Genomic DNA, 23,599 nt, shown 5'->3' with positions numbered 1-23,599 from the left:
ACGGCGAGGGCTTGATTGGTCGATCTAAGTTGGCGGGTGGGTGTGTAGAAGGACAATCGAGTGTTGAGGCATTCGGGTCCTAGTTTGTAGAGGGCTTTGTGTGCGTGGGTGAGAAGACGGAATGTAATTCTCTTGTTGACGGGAAGCCAGTGGAGGTCTTTTAGGTGTCCGGTGATGTGATCTTGGAGAGGGATGTCCAGTATGAGTCTTGCTGATGCGTTTTGGATGCGTTGGAGTTTCTTCTGTAGTTTTGCTGTGATTCCGGCGTAAAGTGTGTTACCATAATCCAGTCGGCTCGTGACCAGTGCATGGGTGACAGTCTTTCTTGTTTCGAGGGGGATCCAACGGAAGATCTTTTTGAGAATACGGAGTACGTTGAAGCAGGAGGATGAGACTGCGTTGACTTGTCTGGACATCGAGAGAGAGGAGTCTTGGATGAAGCCCAGATTGTGTGCGTGGTCAGTGGGTGTGGGTGCTGTGCCCAGAGCGGAAGGCCACCATAAGTCATCCCAGGCAGAGTTGAGTTTTAGGCGGCTATGTTTCATCCATTCGGCTACTTCTTTCATGCCTTCGTGAAGATTGGTTTTGGCAGTGTTAGGGTCTTTGGTGAGGGAAAGAATTAACTGGGTGTCGTCGGCGTAAGAGATGATGTTGAGGTTGTGTTGACGCGCAATGGAGGCGAGTGGACTCATGTAAACGTTGAAGAGGGTGGGACTGAGTGATGATCCTTGTGGTACTCCACAGATGACTTCAGTGGCATCAGAGTTGAATGGGGGAAGTCGGACTCTTTGAGTTCTCCCGGTGAGGAATGAGATGATCCAGTTCAAGGCTTTTCCTTGTATGCCGATGTTGCTGAGGCGTTGTATAAGGGTGTTGTGGCAGACTGTGTCGAATGCGGCGGAGAGGTCGAGAAGGATGAGGGCCACTGTTTCTCTGTTGTCCAGTAGCGTTCGGATGTCGTCTGTAGCTGCGATGAGGGCGGTTTCGGTGCTGTGTTTGGCTCGGAATCCAGACTGTGAGGGGTCGAGTGAGTTGTTGGATTCAAGGAAGGTGGCGAGTTGGCTGTTGACAGCTTTCTCAATAACTTTGGCGGGGAAGGGGAGGAGGGATATGGGTCGGTAGTTTTTTAGTTCAGTGGGGTCTGCTGTGGGTTTCTTCAAGAGGGCGCTGAGTTCGGCGTGTTTCCAGCTTTCTGGGAAGGTGGCAGAGTTGAACGAGCAGTTGATGACATCACGGAGATGGGGTGCGATAATGGAGTTAGCTTTGTTGAAGATGTGGTGGGGCAGGGGTCGGTTGGCGAGCCAGAGTGGATTGAGTTCATTAGGCGGATGGTGTCTTCGGTGGTGATTGGGTTCCAGGCGCTAAGGATGTTAGTTGGCGGTGTGGGATCTGAGGAGGGTGGGGAGGGTAGTTCGCAGGGAGTGTTCTCGAAGCTGTTGTGGATGTCGGCAATTTTGTTGTAGAAGAAGGAGGATAGCGCATCGCAGAGGTCTTGGGAGGGAGTGATGTCGTTAGATGCTGCGGCGGGGTTGGTGAATTCTTTGACAATGTTGAAAAGTTCCTTGCTGTTGTGGGCGTTGTTGTCGAGACGATCCTTGAAAGCAGATTTCTTGGTGGATCGAATCAGTTGGTGATGTTTGCGGGTGGCCGCCTTGAGGGTGGCCATGTTGTCGGTGGTTGGGTTTTTTCTCCATGTTTTCTCTAGGGTGCGGCATAGCTTCTTGGATTTTTTAAGGTCATCATTGAACCAGGGGGCCTTTTTATTGCCTGAATTGATCTGGTGCTTTTTCAGGGGAGCTAATTCGTCAGCGCTGTGGGTGATCCATTGCTTTAGATTGGTGGCCGCAATTTCTCTGAGGAATAGGTTGTGTGCAGTTGTAGGTCAAGGTGGTTTTGTAGCTGAAGTGAACACATCTGTGGTCCGTCCAATGGAGAGCTGTGGTGCGGTCGAAGGAAATGTGCTTGCTGGAGGTGAAGATAGGGTCGAGCGTGTGCCCGGCAACGTGGGTGGGGGTGTCCACAAGTTGTTTGAGTCCGAGATTGGCCAGGTCGTCCAGAAGGGAGTTGGTGTTGCTGTCTTGTTTGTTTTCGAGGTGGAAGTTGAGGTCTCCTAATAGAATGTAGTTGTCGGAGGCGAGGGCATGTGGGCTGACGAAGTCAGTGATGTCATAGCTGAATTTAGTGCGGGTTCCTGGGGGCCTGTAGATGAGGGTGCCTCTAAGTGTGGTCCTGGGGTCGGTGTGGATCTGGAAGTGGAGATGTTCGGTGGTAGCAAGGCTATCATTGATGCTGGTCGTGATTTTGATGGTGTTCCTGTGGATGATGGCGATGCCTCCTCCTGTTTGGTTGGAGCGGTCTTTTCGGATGATCTTGTAAGCGTCCGGTATGGCTATAGCGATGTCGGGTGCTGATGATGTGTTCATCCATGTTTCAGTGAGGAAGGCGATGTCCGGTGATGCAGTGCCGAGTAGGTCCCAGAGTTCAGTGGCGTGTCTGTGGATCGAGCGGGTGTTTAGCAGGATGCACTTCAGGTGGTTAGATTCGGAGCTATGTCTGGAGGAAGTGGATTTGCTGAGGGTCCTGGAGCAGGTGAACTTGCAGGTGCAGCAGGCGAATGGGCCGTGGGTCCGTCCTGGGGAGGCTTTGCAGCATTGTGGTGTGCGTCCGGGGTTGAGGGCGAGGAGAGTTGCGGCATCATATGTGTATCTAGTGGGCTGGGTATTGCGAGGGCCAGGGGGTCTGGCGCTGGGCGCGGTCCAGGCGCGGACGGGCGTAGACGGGCTTACCTTTGGCGCACCTTCGGCGCGCATGGGGCGTGTGAACGCTGCGTGCAAATGCATCTGTTATAAATGGATAGTGGAGGGGGGAGGGGCAAGGGAGGGACAGCTGGGAGGCCGAGGGCGGAGTGTAGGTCCGAGTAGGGAGGCACCACAACAAACGTGAAGATGGCTGCTAGCAAAATAACCAAATTGGATTGCGCAGTACTACGCTATGCAAACATGCATTCACAACCAATTAAATAAATAAATTAAGGCACAATGCGGACTCGCTGACTGCGCGCTTCAGATTTGTCACTTTCTAGAATCCGGCAGCAACAGACACCAACAAGCGTGTTCAAGTTAAATTAATTCGATTAAATCGATTCTGCAGCGCGGCTAAGTAAGAGCAGCACAGTTTAAAAGTGTGAGCAATGCGAGGAGGAAGCAATCAATAAATGCAGCACAGTTTGAAAGTACGAGCAATGCGAGGAGGCAGAAATCACAATCAATGCCAAGCGCTACGATACCACTGCAGTCGGGGTGGGGAGCTGCGTGGGGGAGCGGCCGCCTCTGGTAGGATCCCTACGGGGCCTGCCCTCCTATGGGGTCCCTTGCAGGGACCACGGGGATCCTGCATAGTACCTCTATCGGTACGCCGCCACCCACAGCACCCCACAATATTCACACAATAATACACAGACACAGTGTTATTTGGAAAAAGGAGCTGCAGGTTTATTTGATATACAAATAAAAGGTGGGTTATCTTACAGGCGATCCCATCCGCCCCGCAACCCCTCGTTGCAGGGCACCTGACGTTTAGCCAAAGAAATACCAGCGGCCATAGCCCAGTATTGTACCTGGGAGGATATACTCCTCCCACCAGTGAACATATCGTCCACCAACTCCGCCCTCTGAACAAGGGAGAGTGACTCACACCTTACCCAGCGGGGCGGAGCGCTATATGGCAAGCCTACGGTTGCTCAGGTTTACAACCGCCCTAAGGACTAACGGGGCGCCGTCATACTCCAAGTTCCCAAGAAGGACCCCTTGGAGCATGTATGACTTATGCACGGTGCGCTTTGTACTGGAGGCTTCAGGTCCTGTTCCTGCGCCTTTCCTGTTTCGGGATCGCCCTGTAACTCCTCCACAGCCTTGGATGTGGCCTCCGCTGCACCCAGAGCCTCCACCACTTAGCTCCCCGAATCTCATCTGTTTGCAACCCGCTGCCTCTAGAGCTTCCTCCAGGTCTAGCAAGAATATCGCCATGCCTACCTTGGACCAGTGCACCCCGTCTGTTTCCCAGCTTTCAACGGATTTCGCATGCAGCAGGCCGTGCCTTATGCATCCCTACCCCCGCATCTCCGTGAATTTCGCATGGCTGCTTTTACGTGCTTTCGGGCTTCTTGCCACGCTTCCTGGGATCTAGCCCCGTGCCATATGTGTCTAGGTGTCATCTCTGACCACCAGAGGCCACACGATCCCCGCTCACTGCTCAATGTACTTAGGTCCCCCCTCATTGCTTCCAGCAGTCGCCTCTTGCCCTCCGGTCCCCTATGAGTCTAAAATCCCCCCCGGGGCTCCAGCGAGAGAAAGCTTGGCCCGGACTCTCCCGACTGTGGTTCTAACCTTTCTCTCCTCTACCTGCTCCAGATGGTGAGAATGGCTATCCCTGTCCTGGCGAAGCCAAGATTGGCCATTCCTGAGTACAGGTGTTGCCAAACACTCCTAAATCCATCATTAAGGCCAAGGTATGCTCTGACCCCATGATCCCCTCAGAGTCTAGCACCCTGCCTCACTAACTGTCTGGCAGCCAGCTACTGCCCGTGTCTTGGATAGGGACTGGAGTGTTTGTCTGTCCTGGATGAACCCAATTCTGGTGCATGCCTGCAACCTGTCCTGGAGGTCTCAAAGATCCCACTCTCGCTAGTGCGAGCAGACTAGTCTGACTCCCTCGGCACCCCGTCCCTCTACCCCAGGATTACCACTTTTTTGTCCTGCCGGTGAGTGTCCCCCTTAAGCGAAAAGGCTGGTATGAGCCTGCATAGCCAGCAACCCTTCGTCTACCCTGCCGTAACTTAACCTATTATGTCTCACACGTCGCCACATTGGGGCCCTCGTTGGACCCAGGTGTCTGAAGCAATTGTCCTAACCCAGAGCCTATACCATGTTGGGCAGCTATGGGACACTACTATTTTTCCCCTACGTCCTTCCCTACCTAAAAATATTGTCTAAGCTCTCCTTCTCGAGACAGACTAACCCCCACTTAAATACTGCCTCAGGTCAACGATTGTGGACCAGAAATTAATATAAATAATTCTATTTATTCTGAAAACTATACTTCTTCTGTACAGTTTCCAGCTGCTGTTACAATTTCTGATAAGGTGTTGCGAGGTAGTATCATGGACTATGATGTTAATACACTAGATACGCCAGGTGGAGACATGTTTTGAAATACTTCAAAGAGTTGTCAAAGAACTTGAAAAGTTTAATGAATTTATTTTATACCACTTAAGTTTGTTTTGCAGCATATAATTTTCCCATGTGCATGTTTGTCTTGTTAAATAACTAAAAGGAGGGACATGCTGTACCAGATTTAATAATGTATTTATTAACTATGTGTTACTTGCTTAGGTTTAGGTAACATGCTCGGTGTTCTTAAATAGGTTTTATACTGTATGAGTGTTATAATTGAGAGGACTACTGGTGATTGGGATGATTGCCAGCTGTAGAGACCGCACTTGTCATCCTTGCTGTTACTCCTCCGTGTGGGCTTTTATTCTCTGTAAATAAAACAAGAAAGCACATGTGCTGGCCTCGTATTATGTTTTGAGCTGTACTCACTTTTTTACACTGGCCTTTTAGTAAATTGGTTGTTTTATTAAATTCTTTACTTGCAGCAAAATCCTGTTCACAAATTTCCGCCAGATTTTGTGACAAGTAATTCAAACATCTGGCCCTTCATTTACAGAGAAGGTTCAGCAGTGACACTTTATTGATCAAGATAACAGAACCAGGCGTCCAAAGGCTTGAACTGTGAGGGCTTTTGCACCAAAAGATATTACTTTAGAAGAAACATGTTCGCTGTATGAGATTCCAAATTATCTCACTCAGTTAACCATGAAGGACGAGAATTAACAAGCACTATTCACCAAGGCAGACATAAGCGGTGAACTAAAGACAAACTCTTTCAAATTGCTATGCAAAAATTATTCTTTAAAAAATTGGCAGACCTAAAAGACGCTGCAGGTTGGCCCATATGGAAATTGGAAACTTCCTCACAGGCCAGTGCAGCCAGTCACATTTTCTCTAAAGGCGACATAGGAGAAGCATTATTCGGGTGAGATGATAGCTCTTCTGAGTGGCACGAGGGCCATGGCAATGTTAATTTTACCCACATGCCAGTGTGAACATTGTTTGACTTTTTCTTATGCTCCTAATGTGCAAAATCAGGTTTGTGCTGACATGAATTGAAATTGAAATTTTACTGTCTTTCAATTTAAAATGACGTCGCGATGCACCGCATAATTGTTGTCGTTGCCTTTGCTCTAATAATTGTGAGCTTCCCATGGAAATATTGAAGGTTTCCTAGTCTTTGTAACTAAGATGTCCGTAAACGAAAGATTGAAGGTTTCCTAGTCTTTGTAACTAAGATGTCCCTAACCAAGGACAACCTATCAGTCCCAGACCGCTCAGTAAACAGTGTTACAATTCACGTCACCTGGATACATTCTGAGGACCTCTAAATCCAATGTATTGGTCTTATGAGAAAATCCTTGAATATATTTTAAAGTAAAATGTTTGTTGTCGCCTGTCGATCATTGATGCATAGCGATTGCAGGTTTCCCAGTCTTTGTAACTAAGATGTCCCTAACCAAGGACAACCTATCAGTTCCAGGCCGCTCAGTAAACAGTGTTACAATTCACGTCCCTTGGATACATTCTGAGGATCCCTAAATCCAATGTATTGGTCTTATGAGAAAATCCTTGAATATATTTGAAAGTAAAATGTTTCTTGTCGCTTGTTGATCATTGATGCATAGCCTGCGAACTATGTACTTGTGTAGTAATGTGTGAAATCCTTTGTCTGAAGTCCTATAAAAGGACAGTTTTTTCTCACCTTAACGGAACCCTCTTTCTCACTCTTAGAAGGCAGATCTATGCTGGATTTACTAGAACTTTACTGAGTTATTTGTACTTATGATCAGGATGCATTGAGGCTAACTTTACTTATGATATATTTTATGTATTTTGCCTTACTAATTCTTTAAATATGCCCTTAAAACTGTGGCAAGTGTCTATTCTTCTTACTGATAATGTTACAATGTAATATAGTTACTAGAACTTCCAAAAGATAGAGACGGGTACATTCGAGGAGCACCAGGATTTGTATAGGGACTACACTCCTCCTGTTATGAGCCTTTGGCGCGCTCTGGATACGTTTATGTGAGACAGATTTGGCCGCCGACACCCGTTGGCAAAGCTGTATATGTAATTTTTTATCTGTACCCCAAAATTGATCTGTTTGAAAGCATTCCAACACTCCTAGCCACGTTTGTGCTATAAAAGTGGCATAAATAAATCAGGTAACGTTCTGTGTACAGAACGCCCGCTTTTACTTCTACAAAAAGGAAGGTCTGCCACCTGGATTGCCGACTTTGGAGCGGGGACCAAGGTACGAGCCTCAGGGTCGCGTCCACCTCCTGTGATTCTGGGCAAATCACTCAATCTCCCCGTGCCTACCACAAATATAATGTGTCCTTGTGTAAAGTAAATGGTGTTCATGTAGGCGCTCCACTACTTTTGGGTCATGTTTGCGCTATATAAATCTGCAAAATTTTAATAATAAATAAAGTGTTATTTTAAATGTATATAGATGCATGATATGGTTACCTGATGACGCCAAGTGTTCAGTCTTGGACTTTCCTTTGGCAACCTGTTTTTAGGATTGTTGGTTAAATTGGGTCAACTGAAGTAAATCAAGACTACAATACCCATAATGCATGTTTTTTCCATTCCTTCCGCTTTCCTCCGGCAGAAGCGAGGTAAACACTTCCTGCAAGTACACACATGTTAGGCTCATAACATACATTTTGAACGTTGTCTGCGATGTCTCCCCTTGCATATTACCCCTAAACGCCCCGAATATGGTGAGACCCTCATTGGCCTGGGCAATTCTCAGTGCTGGCACTAATATCCTTCTGACGTCCCGCACCGCCCGCCCCGGTGCGGGCACCGGGAGAATTGATCCCGGACCGGGGGTAAGGGAACCCGCACCCAGCCTGGCCGGTCCCTAAACCGCTTTGGGGAAAGCAGAGAGTCTGTGAGCTTCTGCAGAACTGCTAGTTTTGTCATTGCCTTGCCCTTCTTCCCATGTTTCTCCAGTGCCTGTTTAGAACTCTCACTTTCAATAACTCCTTCTAACTGTAGAGATCTAATCTGATGTACTAGGTGAAACGCTTAATCGTGTTAAAGCAGTATACTTTTTTGACTTTTGAAGACACTTTATTATATTAGAGCATGAACTTTGTTGCATGATTTGCATGCCAAATATTTTCAAGTATTCGCACGTGCTCGAGCTATTAGCCAGTGCTGATCCTTGGCTCGCCTCTCGCTTGACTCCCCCTTTGAATTTTTTGGGCCTTCCCCCGCTAGGTAGGGAGGTTGTTCTATAGCTTTTTTATTCATTAACAACATGGAAAAGGGAAGTGGGGGGTGATTCCCTGCCTTCCTAATGGTAAATGGTATTCAGCCACCTTCTCTCCTTGTTCGCCAGCCCCCTTGTCCGTTTCAGACAAGTGGTAGAATCTTTGTCTGATACACCCCGAGAGGTGTAACATGTGCTTGTTCGGTCTTTAATTGGGATGGAAAACTGGGTGGTCTCTAAAAGTGGTGTGGCCGCTGTGAGTAAGAGCGTGGCCTAAAACACATAAGCTGCAATTCTGAGCTTAGCAAAGTGTGCCTCCCAACTGATATTTTGCTGCCTAATTGGGATGGGACACTGGGTGGTCTCTAAAAGTGGTGTGGCCGCTGTGAGTAAGGGCGTGGCCTAAAACACATAAGCTGCAATTCTGAGCTTAGCAAAGTGTGTCTCCAAACTGATATTTTGCTGCCTATGTCACTGCATCCAGATATATATTACAACAAGTAGCATTAAACCTACAACTAGTCAGGGATATTGGCCATTTCGTGGTTGTTTGCTGCATAATACAAATAGGCAACAACTATGGCGTCGTTGGTATAATATTTCGAATGCTTCAGGCCTTGAATGGTAAGACTGTGAACAAAATCTAATGGGTCTCGTTGACTTAAATCAGAGGCAGAGAAGGGTGGCACTGCTGCAGAGTTAAGATTTTTTCACCCCGATCGTGAGGATAAAATTAGAGAGTCAAATAGGTACCCGTCTCAGAACCTACTTCCAACCCGGCCCACTTAAATCGACGACTTTATATCTTAATTTTTATAATAAATAATAAGTGTCGCGTTCTCATACTAAGCTTGCTATCGATGTACTTGACACTAACACGTGTATTTGTTGTTTCTTCCAACATTAAATATTATGCGTTGTTTTGATAGGGCATACTATGATACATTTGGCCGCACTGGCGCGCTGTCTTTCTTTATGCGTGCGTGCGTGCATCCGCTAAATGCCTGCACTGCGTCTGCCTCGAAGTCTGCTTTATCAATTGGTTGCACTCATCCAGCAAATGTAAACACAGCTTTGAAATTATAACATTCGAGGAGGCTAAAGCAGGCCAATTCTCACACCTGTTCTTGTTATTACTTTGTTCAAAGGTTAGACAAAGAGAAATACACCCCATATTTCGACCCTATCTTGGTATCACGCTGCTGCGGCTGGCCGCGCCGCCATTGTACACTGACCCACGCCGGGGCCAGGGCACAAATGCGGCCATTGTCGCGCCGTTTTAAGGCCAGGCCGCCCGTTGCATGCGGCCACCGGTGCGGGCCTGCTGTGGCCCTATACGCATCTGCTACTACCGCTATCACCACTACTGCTATCACTGTGGCCTTGCGCGGGGGGGGGGGTGCAGTAGGCATAAATGCGGCTTTTTTGGCGCCACATAAGGCCAGGCCACCAGACCGCATGACGGCCACCATTGTGGTCCAGTACCCCTACGCCATTACGGCCCAATGTGCCCCGGCCGCCCATCACAGTGGCCTTGGGCGTGGGGGCGTGGGGTGCAGGAGCGCGACTGCGGCAAAAGTGTAATAGTGCTTCCTATAATTTACTACAAAGTCTGTTCTGAAGTAAAAAACCCTTTCGGACTCTGGGGAAATATGCGCTTGTTTGTGCTGCCCATTAGGCGCGAACCCAGATCTCCCAGGCCACCGTCAACTGCTCTACCAACTGAGCCAAACTGCTTTTCGATCGTCGCGCCGCATTAATGACTAACTCGGCCTGCCGCAGCCCCGCCACCTCTAAGCCGCCCGACCGCATAGCGGGCATCAGAAGTTGCCCTAGCGACCAATGAGCCACTACAGCAGAAAGCCATGCACTGGGGGGGGGCGGGGTGGCGGCATTTCCGCCAAAGCGGCCCTGGTCCCGCCGCTTTGATGGCCTAATGAAACTGATACGGCCTTCTAGTGATCCACCCGGTATGGAGCAGAGCCCATGCCTCGCGTCTAAGTGTCTTTGGCCCATTCATTGTTCGGACAAATGAACAGTGCGGATACTGCGGCCTGAAGCGGCAACCCGTCGCTGCTGGCCATGGTGAGGGGGGGTTTGGGATGTGTTTCGCAGCCCCCCCACCAGTTAGCATGTCTGAACCTACCGGTGGCTTGCAAACGGTCCCTTTCGGGGATCGGCCCCCCGTGCCTCATCCATCACTTCATCCTCTTTGGAGCGGTCCCGTGCTGCTATACAAAAGCTCCCCCCACGCCTCCGCATTCACTCCCCTTAAAGGACACCTCCACCTCCCCGTGGTTTCCGAACCACGGGCCCCTGTGCAACCTGGGTTTAGCCCTGGGACAGGGCCTGGGGGGAGGCTTCCTCCTCATTGGAGCGGTCCCATGCTGCTATACAAAAGCTCCCCCCACCGCCTCCGCATTCACTCCCCTTAAAGGACACCTCCACCTCCCCGTGGTTTCCAAACCACGGACCCCTGTGCAACCTGGGTTTAGCCCAGAGACGGGGCCCGGGGGGAGGCGAGAGCGAGTCACCATTACCTCTGTTCGCGCTGATATCCTCCGAATTGGTAAGGGTTGGACTAAGGGTCCTGGAAGGGGATGGGGACTACCTACGGCCGGTGCAGCTGCGGTGGCCTGGGAGCAGCCTGGGACGCGACCTGGCTGGAGAGGGGCAGCCTCCTATGGGGTCCCTTGCAGGGACCACGGGCATCCTGCAGATGTCCACTCAGCATATGATTTACATGAAGGTAATGTGTGGGATGTTTAAATGAAATTAGTTGGTGATGTGGCAGTTATCCTAGTGGTCATAATTGAAAGAACAGACAATTGATATAATTGCTCATTATGAGATATACCTGTCTTGCCGTAAAGCCACGTCGGCATTTGGATCAAGAGAACTGCAACATATTCTTACAGTTCCCCCATTGGCCTGTTAACAACCAATGAGAACGGTGGCCTCAGCATTTTAACCAATCAGGTACTGTGCAAGAATGACTTAAATCCAGCACGGAAGATGGCAAGACGCCAAAATGTGTATGCAGGGGAGATGAAAATAAATTGTTTTAAAATAATCCTATGATTGCTCCGGCCCCCATTTTTCAAAGTTGTGTAACAAACGCGAGCTTCACCCTTGTGCATGGATACAGCACCCGCCCTGAGTTCAGCAGTTCTGGTGACAGTGTGGATGGATGGTGAGCAAGCCTTACCACTCCAAAGCGCTTCCAGGCACCAAGCAGAGAGATGGACAACTTCTATTAGCTGTAGTGATTGCCGTGATAGCATTTAATATTTCAATCAGCGAATTCTTTATTATATATATATATATATATATATATATGTATATATATATATATATATATATATATATATATATATATATATATATATATATATATATATATATATATATATATATATATATATATATATATATATATTCACTGAAAGAAACATAGGTTTCACACCAGTTATAGTTACCTGGAAATTTTACTGACATAAAACCATTGAAATTCCCACGTTATAGTTAGTTGGACTCACTATAACTTGCGCGTGTAATGCACTGCTGATGACATCACAGATTACATCACTCATGACATGGTCAGTGACATCACTCATGACATCACTGATGACACCATCCTTGTGACAGAGTGACTGACCTCCTTTCACTGTAAAGTAGCCCTTGAAACATATATTCAAAAATAGAAACTAACATTTTCAAAAAAGTGGAGATACCTATACCAGTTACAACAACAAATTCAGTAATTCCACCATTTATATACACATCCACTCATTCACCAACAGTTCTATATAGTCATTCATGCATATACTCACTCATCATATGTAGTGAGACACCTATACATCCGTTAACACACCGACAGTCTTCCAAAAGTTGCTCACGCACATACTCACACATGCAAATAAATTATTGAACATCCATTTTTTTGCATATACAGCTATACACACACTACCACCGTACTTCTAAGGAAACTTACACATACTTACTCTCTTAAAGAATCACTTATAGAAACACATACTTATTAAAACAAGAACTCTTTCAATCTCTCACTCTCACATATACTCACTTATATACATCAATACTCACATATACTAGATTAAAACATATGTAGTTACTGATAAAGACACTAGTGAGACAGTCATTCACTCACTAACACACACATATACACACTCATCCACCCATACAGTCCTGCACATATGCTGTCTTCAAAACACATACAAACAGCCCCACCAAACCATACAGACACTCATACTGATACTAAAAAAAACATCTTATAACCCATATACACATACATGTAGCTACTCACCAACCCATGCAGCCACTTATACACAAAGTGAAACACTGATACAAACATATAAATATTTAAACAATACTCGCTAATATATGTATTCATTAAGATACACTTAATAAGCCAGTTAACCAATCAATTTTTTTTAAACAAAACATCCATTAAGACACTTATTTAAACATTTATTCTTCCATCGACCTTTACATATACATATATAAAACATATTTATTTTTCAGAAAGACACACATTCACTGGATGGTGTCATGAGTGATGTCATGAGTGATGTCACTGACCATGTTATGAGTGATGTAATATGTGATGTCATCAGCAGTGCATTACACGCGCAAGTTATAGTGAGTCCTACTAACTATAACGTGGGAATTTCAATGGTTTTAGGTCAGTAAAATTTCCAGGTAACTATAACTGGTGTGAAACCTATGGTTTTTTCAGTGAATTTAATAGGTTTTTTAAATGCTAATTCCTAACTATAACTGGTGTGAAACCTATGGTTTTTTCAGTGAATATATATATATATATATATAATATTTATATGGCAAAATGAAACCCCTCATTTTGTTCCTTTTCAAATTAAATGTATTAAGTGTTACCACTTTATTCCAATCAAGAGGACTTCAGGTGTGCCATACTTTTGGCGGGTGCGCGAAAAATAGTTAGTCCAACTAACTATATATGCGAATTTCAATGGTTTTGTATGAGTAAAATAAGGTTTTGTAAATGCTAATTCTTAACTATATATGGTCTCAAACCTATGTTTTTTTCAGTGAATTTTCAAGGTTTTGTAAATGCTAATTTCTAACTATATATGGTCTCAAACCTATGGCTTTTTCAGTGAATTTCAATGGTTTTTTTAATAGCAAATATCTATAGCTGTAATATATATTCTTCTTTATAATGTTTACTATATTTTCTATGTATGTATGTAATACTTTTTTTTTGTTGTTAATATTCTTTTTTTTTTTTTTGCCCCTGTGCGCTCCCGGAGCGCGCGCTGGGGAGTGCACTGGTAAGCGCAACTTCGTGGTGCGTCCCGGTGCGCGCTCCGGTGAGCGCCCCGTTAGCGCTATTGCCGCGATTGAAAACAACATTGTGACGCGTCGCGTAAGCGTGACGTATTGCGTAGCCGCGTGATGCATCTTATGGCGCATCGCGTAAGTGCGACATATCGCGTTGCCGCGCGACGTGTTTTATGACGCGCTGCGTAAACGCACCCGGAATCGCTCCACGGTGCGGCCCGGTGCGCGTAACGTAAGCGCGCCGGAGCGCGTAACGTAAGCGCATCGGGTCATGTGACCTAAAAATAACACTTTTCATTGGTTCTCATCATTTTTTTTCTCCAAATGATGAAAGCCCCCCCCTTTTTTCCTCATTCTAACTTTCTTCATTGAGAGAGCAAGAGCTATCTTTGATCTGTGCAATGGCATCACTTGTAGCTGCAGCTGGTGCACCCCCACCACCACCACCACCACCAAGAAAAGAAGGTCCACCACCACAGTTCCTTGGAGGAGTAGAAGAAGAGGAGGAAGAAGAGGAGGAGGAGGAACAACCAAGACGCTTCCTGCCTGAAGAACCAAGGCAAAGGCACGTTAAAGTACACTTTATTTGGCAATTCTTTTCATTCCCTGCAGACCAGAAAAAGGTGAACGCCCCCAAAGTCACCTGTCTAATTTGTGGCAAAGTCCTCTCCAGGGGCAATCCCAAAATGAAATATTCTTTTGGTAATTTTACCATGATCCGCCACATGGAGAGGTGGCATCCCAATAACTTAGCCCAGGCTGAAGTACAGGAACTTCAGAACAACCCACCCCCTGTGGCCAGCACCTCCTCTACTTAACACTCACTTTCTGGTCCTGAAGGACGCCAAATGGTGCCAAATATTCAACAAAAATTTGGCAAAATAAAAATAGTTTGCATTTTCTGTGGCAAAACGTTATGTTATGGTGAACTTAGTGTCACCTTAATAAATAATGCTGTGGACAACCACCAATGCAGCATGGAAAGGAAGCAGTAATTCTTTTTTTGCTCCTGTTGAGCCATTTCTAATTCCCTGTTTTTTGTTTGTTCCCTTAAAAAACACCAAAAAAATATAAAATTGTTCAAAAATACAAAAAAAAAAATGTTTAGAAAAATAATAAAAAAATATAAAACAACAAAAAGAATTAAAAAAAAGTTCTTTTCAGAACTACCTCCCATTTATAAAATATTGCTAAAAATTTTAAACTTTGGCATTCTTTTTTCTCTTTTGTGCGCTTCCCAGTGCGCTCCCCGGTGCACGTACCGGGCGCTCCCGCCGCGAAAATTTTTTTTTTTGCCCCGCGGGGCCCTTTTATAGCCCCTACATCAAACCTAGGGAGTCAGGGGGGTCTACCCTGCCCCCTTATGGTCATTTCCCCCTTTGTTTTGTCCACCTCTTGTGTCTCGATCCTACCGAGACACAAGATGGCGGCCGCTCCGGACTGTTTCGAATGTTTACAGACACCCGAGAGCCAATCATCTTTCCGTGTGCAAGTCGCGTGGTGCGCTGGTTAGCGCCCCGGTGCGCGTACCGGGGAGCGGCCATAGATATATATATTTTTTTTAACCTAAATTACTCAAAATCCACTGGAGCACATAGCAAAGGCACATCGGGCTACCAGTCCCTACAATTTTGCCAAGTTTGGTGGAAATCCATTCAGCCGTTCGGGCTAAAAGTGAAGTCGACCGCCCTATGGAAATTAACATGGAGAAAACACGTTTTGGGACCCCCCTTTTATCTCGGCCCCCACTTGACGAATCCCCCCCAAACTTTCAGGGAAGGAGCGGGCCATTTTCTTGGAGAAATTCGCGAAGATTTGTCAACCGGCGCCAAAGTTATTCCCAATAGAATGTTGCGGATTTCCTATCCTAACTATAACTACCTACTGGCGACTGCCAGTAGGTAATATATATATATATATATATATATATATATATATATATATATATATATATATATATATATATATATATATATATATATATATATATCAAGGGAAAATACTAAAGTAAAAAAGTAAAAGCTTAGTTATAATTAGAATACGTTTAAAGCTTAGTTATTTTATTTATTTATTTTGAAAGTTTTATAGAGCGCGAACATGACTGCTGAGGGTATGAGAGCGCTCTACAGATTGTGCATCGCAAGTGAATAATACAGATTATGCATCACAGGATATAAGCATACAAACAAGAAAAAACAAAACGACAAGATCAGACTGTCAAATTGTTCAACAATCTTGTGAAGGAAAAGCATAAAATTAAAGTCTAGAAATGCCCGACCTAATCGTGGACCAGGTGGCTGGGCCAGAGACAACGGTTATGAACCCAGAGTCAGATGACAGTGGCAGACTCAGGCAGAAATGTCTTCATCAGGAGCCCTTTGACTTCTTTTTTTAAGAAGACAGTTGAAGGGTTCACCCTGACTTCGGGGGTAAGAGAGTTTCAGATCCTCTGAGCCATCCCTGAAAAGGCTCAGTTATAGGTCTTTTTTTTCTTGAATTTATTAGTTATAATTAGTATACTTTAATTATTATGCTCAAACATCTGAAATCTATAAGTTATAGTTATAACAATAGCATCACTCAATAACCTCACAACAATATATTGAAAAAGAATCTCACACCGCATTAACTATAAATCATGCCTTCTATCTGCACTGCTTACACTCTGCCATTAATAATTATTTATATGGTATAAAGTTCTATTTTTCACAATAAAAGTTATTACATGAAAAATAAGATCATGTAAAACTAAACTGCACATTTACAATGGTGAGTTATAGTTGATGTGTTGTGTGTGTTTGTTCATTATAGTATTGTGAGGTTAGTAAGTGATGCTAGTTTTTGGTTGGGGTTGCAAGAAGTAATTTAGAGTTATAACTATATATTTTGGTTTATGTTTATTTTATGCATAAAACATTATGTTAAATTCATGTAAGTGATAATGTAGAAATACATATTTATTTAATAATTTTAAAATGTTGATAAAAAATTATATTAAATTCTCGAAGGCACCACTATGTGTATTGGTTATGTTTTAATCTAGTAGTATTCCTCGAGGGACCCCACCGGATATTGTAGCATTGGTGCGCTGGTCGGGCTGGGGAGTAAGTGACATTTAGTCCTCATGTGCAGTGTTGCTCAAACCATACCAAAAAAAATCTACGTCTCATTTTTTGCTGACTCGCTGCCCCAACCAGTGCACCAAAACTACTACTCCCAGTGGGGCCCCTTGATGATCGCGGATGTGAACAGAGTTTCTCCACACTCCGAGGCGATTGTAGTTTTTGAGCAACTTGCAACCACCTATTTGCCTTCTTGCAGTTACTTCTGTGCCTCGTAGCATCTTTTTTGCAAGCTGTTTGCCAATTATTTTCAAGCACATGCAGCTAATGCATTGGTACATACTCTTGCCTATAGTCCTGAGGAGGCCTAGAATCACAAGTTGAAACTCGTCGATCTTGTGCACCAGGAGCTCTCCTCACAAGATTTACAAATTCAAGTTAAAAACTTTTTCGATAGACCATTGCTCTAATTTTATAGAGACATTAGATACGCTACTCTACAAGGGGTCTTCCATCCTGTTTCGCTTACTCTAGGCGACCTACCTGGATTCTAACAACAGACTTCACCTTCTACATTAACACATTGTTCATTCAGCAAGGATTGTACTTGATATATTTACATGTGTTTTATAAAAATACATGCCATCATAAAATGTTTTTTGCACATATACTTCAATTGTACCTTTTTTGTACTTTTTCTACTAATGTCTAGTTATAAACAATCACTTTACTTTGTTGCCTATGTTGCTTGTTTTGCTCTGCATAATAATGAAGTGCTGGCCAATAATAGAAAGTATTTTCATGCATGCAAATAAATTTCTAATAACTTGTTTCAAATTTCCTTTGTCCCACTAGTAACAAAAAGTTATTTTGTTATTATTTTGACGAATCTATCCTGCAAGAGCTTCCCCTTCCAATATACTTTTATAATATAGCCTCGGCTCTAGAGGGTTATATAGGCTTAACCCTTTTGTTTTAACTCTTGGTGAAGGCGGTAGCCTTCCACTACTAGAGTAGCACTCTGGGCACCCCTCCCGGTACAACAAGACCACAATCCATGCAGTAGCGGTCGGTGGTGGGAGTGCTGCCGGGTGGTGACGTGGGGCAGGGGAGGGGTAAGGTGGGGGTAGTAAACTACAGAATGCTGCCAAATACAGGTAAGTAAACATAAAAATAAGTAAAACAAATTTTGTTGCACGCACTGCATCGCATTATGCGATGCAGTGCGCGCAACGAAATTCGTCTTATTTATTTTTATGTTTACTTACCTGTATTTGGCCGTATTACGTAGTTTACCCCCACCCTGCCCCGCCCCACGTCACCGCCGCAGCACTCCCACCACCGACCGCTACTGAATCCATGAAATGGGCACACACACCTCATCTGTGCTAATTTACAACAACAAAAATCAGCATTAGGGATCCAGACAACAGTACATTTGGGCACTCAGGGCAGGGGTACACTTCCATTACCATGCAGAGTGCTTCTCTGTCCCAACAACCACCTTCCAAGGGGCCCTCTGAGAAGACGAACGTTCACTTTGCTAGACCTATGACTCAGTTGTTTTAACTCTTATCCTGTTTCTGAATTTTGACTTATATTCAGTATTGTTTGGCATCATGGGACTAAAAGTTGTTCTGAACAGGGGCCCCCAAAATATGTTTTGCTGAAGCTGCCAAAATCTATAAAATGACACCGTGGAAGCCCGGAGAAGATGTAATTTGCAGCTTCTGGATTTTCTAAATTTGTCATAGAGACTCTCTGCATTCAATGGCTGCATAATTTGAACAAAGATTGTACTATCTGGTTGAAATGCTGGAAACTGCCATGCAGAGCGGAAGGGTTAGAACAACACCTAGCATTGTTTGTGCAGTAGAGGCTGGCACTTTTCGGGCTGGTGAGGCGGGCGGGGGAAGGGGGAAGGGGGGAGATAAAGAAAAGTAAACTTACCTCTTTGGATCTCTCCGCGTCGTCCCTCGTCGTCATCCCTACGCACCAGCTGGTAGAGGAAGTAGCCAGGTTCGCTTGACCAATCACAACGCTACAAGACAGCGTTGTTATTTGTTTGAGCGCCGTGTTTCAGCGCTCCAATGGGAAATGGGGGCCTGGGCATGTCCTCCATGCAAGCTGTAATGCAGCCTGCAAGGAGAACATGCAAAGTGTGCATGACTGTTTGGCAAGCTCGAGAGGGCTGATCAAACATTTATGCGCACTTTACAGAGTGCCACCACTCCTTCCCCTTCTCTGAGAGTAGAGCAGCCCGCCCACAAAGACGCAAGAACAAATAAAATTATAATAACTTCCAGTTATTATCATGTTATTATTCCTTCATTTCCTCTGCTAAAAGCAATGGGGCGACACAGCCACTGTGTTTGTGTGATACTGAGATTAGGCGCTACGCTTGAGTCTGAAAGCAACAATGGGCCTAATTTATGAGGTTTTGCCGTAGGGAAGCGCAGCAGGCCTTGCTGCACTTCCCTATGGCAAAAGAAAAGGGCAGGAATGCGCCGCATCTATAAGATACGGCGCATTTCTGTCCTGTTCCCCTGCGCCGGCGCACAATGGCGTGCCTGGGCCAACGCAGGTACCTTTGTACAATGGTGCAAGGGTGCCTGCGTTGCGGGTATGATTATTTTTGTACAGGAGGGAAACCTTTCTGTACAAAAATAATCACAAGAGGCTTTTTAACTTTCTACGTATGCTGCAGAATGCAGCACACATAGAAAAAGGAAAAAGGAGGAGAAATAAAGATATTTCTTCCCGTTGCGCCTCCCTTACACCTCCCCTGGGGAGGCGTAAGATTTGGGCACTGCCTCAGATTTACGATTTCTTGTAAATCCAGGACAGTGTCAAAAGGCCATGGATGTTGCTGGGAACGCCCCCAGCAACACCCATTGCACACCCCTTTAACGCAGAACACTGTGTTAAAGGGACTGATATTTATCAGGCAGCATTAAGCCAAAACAAAAAAAGTGGCTTAGTGCTGCCTGATAAATATCACGCAGGCTTCTGCGCCCGGAAAGTCTAAAAAAATTACGGTCCGATGGCGCAAGGGGCTTCATAAATGAAGACCAATGTACACACTTGCCTTATTGCAGGGCTCCTAACACGGTAAACTGTAAACTATATAATTCAAAATGTATGTAAAAAGGCAGGACCCGACCAACCAGGTAAAAAGGGCAAAGTTTAGTAGAGGCTGTTCACAACAAGCAGAGAACTTTGTATTTCAGAAAACTTCAAATTGCCAACTGGCCATCATTTCTTTAGCAGAATAACAACTTTTTTAACGTTTTATCGTTTTGGAAGTTTGATCAAAAGAGCAGCCTGGAATGCCAGAAATGAGACCGCGCTGAGACGGATTAGGGGGCACGTGAAAGAGATATAGCGGTCCTTTCATCGTAAAACCAGTTTACTCGAAGGTTATCCAAGCCAGATTAAATACAGATTCATCTCTGATGTTCGCAAGGACCTCCAAGCCAGTGACACTTGGAAATTAAATCTGCCGGGTTTAACATTCCCAGCAAAGCCTACTGAAAAAGAATTGGAATGCGAGTGCCGAGCTTGCAAAATGGCGGAATAAACCACGCAGTGACATCTGCTAATTGATCTTCGCTGACAGAGAAGCAGCCCCAAAAGGCTTAATTTACACTATGTTTATGGACGAACTTTTGTCATTTCATTTTTTTCATGACTGGAACTTAATATGGTCATATAAACAGCATTTTCCTGCACGTGGGAGGTAAAAGGTAACTCTTATCCGGACCTCCCACTTTGTAAATTTGCAGATGGCAGTAATTTTACTTTCGAGTGTATGTCGGCCTATGTCTATTACTATCTATTGCTTTTCACCCACGAATATATCTGTGTTGGATGCTTATACTCAGCCATAGTGTGTGTAAACTATACAAATCACAAACTCTCAACTTGTGTTTTCTGTTGACCACCTTCCCTCTGCGATGAAAGGTACCCTTCTGGCCTATGGATACTGATAGACAAAATAAATACAGTCGTCAATGTACAGCATTCCGTGCCTCTTAGTTTAACTTTGTTGAAAGTGGCTTATATCACTGTATAAATATTTATTTTCTCCAATAACTTGACATTTTAAGTGTTATTATGTCTGTGTTTACTAATCCAAAGGGCTTGTACTGTGGCAGTATGCCTTTAAGAGTCCACCCAAGCAAAAAAGAAACAAAGGAGGGACATTTGAAGTCGATGATGTGCCACATCAGACATGTGTGCTCCACCAGAAGAGCCACAGGGAAGATAACTTTACCATAAAGAAAGCCAAGAATATATGTTCTTCTTTTCCTGCCATGAGCAGGACGCTCTCTTGGACAATTTCTTAACCAAAGTAGAAAGGTGGGATGTTTTCATTCTCAGTGAAACGTCACAGAGGTGCTTGCGTGGAAATCAGAAGGAACTCGAAGACAAGAGTATGTTGTGTGGGGCTTAATTGTAGACTATTGTGAAGAAAGGAGAGACCTGTGGTTTACCTGAAACTGAGTAGAGTCACGAATGATGACTGAAACTAGACTATGCTAGGTGGAAACTGATTCATATAAATCAGTTAATGCAACACTAAATAGAAATAATGTAAAAAAAAAATTTTTAAGCACTGTCCATGATGTATAACTCCCCACAAAAAATTATACTTAATGAACAAAATCTAACCTGTAAATACGCAACAGAAGAATTTAAAAGGTATAAACACAATTTATTAAAATACCTCCCTATGAGGGTTACAATATAAATAAAATACAATAAAATATTCACATAGGTGAAATTAATCTAAAAAAAGAAGGGGTCAAAGTACAAAGGTCGACGCTGCGTTTCGGTGTTGTTTTGTATTGTTTACACCTTCTTCAGGACACTTTGACGATTCACAGTTAATCTAGGAATTGAGAAAGATTAACTGTGAATCGTCAAAGTGTCCTGAAGAAGGTGTAAACAATACTTTGACCCCTTCTTTTTTTAAATTATTTCTATTTAGTGTTGCATTAACTGATTTATATGAATCAGTTTCCACCTAGCATAGTCTAGTTTCAGTCATCATTCGTGACTCTACTCAGTTTCAGGTAAACCACAGGTCTCTCCTTTCTTCACAATACTCTAACCCTACCTGTGTATATTCAACAGGGGAACCTTCCACATATTTTGAAGTTGAACTTAATTGTAGACTATACAGCTATCGGGTTAAATCCGAAGATTGGTGAGGGCGGAGTACCAATGAGTGAAGTGTCTGCTGCTGCTCGCCCTCGGACAGTGATCAAATTCTCAGGTACATCATTAGTACCGTGGACAAGACAACTAGTCAAGGTTTTTCTACCTTTTAACACTATTCTTCGTTTCTCCTGGACTGTTTCACTTAGTTTTTTTTTAATTACGGCATATTTACAGCTGGACTCGAATGATACGGTGAATCGTAGGAGAACAAATCAGAGTTTTGCTCCATTTAAGGGACACCCGGTTATTCCACCATTTTCCTCCCCTTATTGATCAGTAAGGTGATATCCTGATTACTTCACAAATGGTGGTAGGTGCAGCCTTTAAAGTTCTCCAAGAACATACTTGGCAACGGATGTCCCTCTGGTGTATTTGCTTTCAACATTAGGTAACTCAGCTGCCAATCCAAACAGATGTTCCAATGCTTTTAGGACTCTGAGATACATATAACTTGTATGTTTGACCCACCACGAAGCCCATCAGGTTATGCGTTGAAAGTCTGGCACGGCTTTCCTTGTAGATGTTTTACATGACCTCCTCTGTCTGTTCAGTGTCTCTCCGATTTCTGCCTTCTTGATTTCATCCTGTGACACTTGATGGCTTCCTAGTGATTCTAAGGCCTTCAGGCTCCCCATAGCTCGTGATATTGTTCCTGAAAACAACTCCAGAGCATCAGACTAGCTATGCAGTGCTCACGCCTTCTCTTCTCTCTGCTTAAGAGCTGAAAATTCTTCTCTGTGTGGAACGCAGCATTTTTAAGTGGTCAAAGCTTTGTTCTAGAGAAAAGTGTGAATGCTCTGTGATGTCTTACATTCCATCTAGGAATCCCAGATGTATGCTGGGAAGACTTGGAATCCTGAGGGGTGACAGTTGATGGCTGAGGTGTTCAATAAAGAAGACTCATCCACCATTCAGTTTAGTGTGGTCCTTTGCAGTGTCGCCTTCTTACACTGGCGACGAGAGGAGGAGAGGTCAACGTAAGATAGAACACCTCAACATGGAGTCGTCCCTGTGTCCGAACTGCAGTATTGGAGAGTTTGGCACAGATAATCATCATAGTTGAACATTTTATGGGCGCCTGGATGACATATGTTTCATTATAGGGTGCATATAAAACATGTAAAGCTTGCCAAATTACAAGATAGAGGTGAGGTCTAGGTGCACATGGAGCATAAAGAGGTAAAATTGAAAAGCTATCAAAGAGCCTTCGGCGCAGCCTAGATCCTTTGGCTTACCTCCAACAGCCGGACTGTTGTTAAATTCTTGCAGGAGATGTCAGTTAGCAATGAACTGACTCAGTCGTTTATGGGGCGATTCCTGCCAAAACTACTGCTATGGCATTTTCTATGTGACCTGAGCAGCCCTCTGCCCTATTCATTTATAGGGCAGGCTTTCCATACCAGGCTTTCAATTTGTAAAGGGACACAAAATCCCCATACAAAATGAAAGCAGTTTTGGCTTGTGGAAATTGTTGCTAGGTTGTCACATTATGTGAGATGTTCCATATCATTTGGCCAATAGGTATTCCTTTATCTTTAAGTGAATGCAGCTGAGTAGATTGCCACTTA

Source organism: Lissotriton vulgaris, chromosome 3_1 (assembly GCF_964263255.1).
Source record: "Lissotriton vulgaris chromosome 3_1, aLisVul1.2, whole genome shotgun sequence".
Taxonomy (NCBI): Eukaryota; Metazoa; Chordata; class Amphibia; order Caudata; family Salamandridae; genus Lissotriton; species Lissotriton vulgaris.
The sequence above is the reverse complement of the archived record's forward strand: the minus strand, read 5'-3'. Positions refer to the sequence as shown.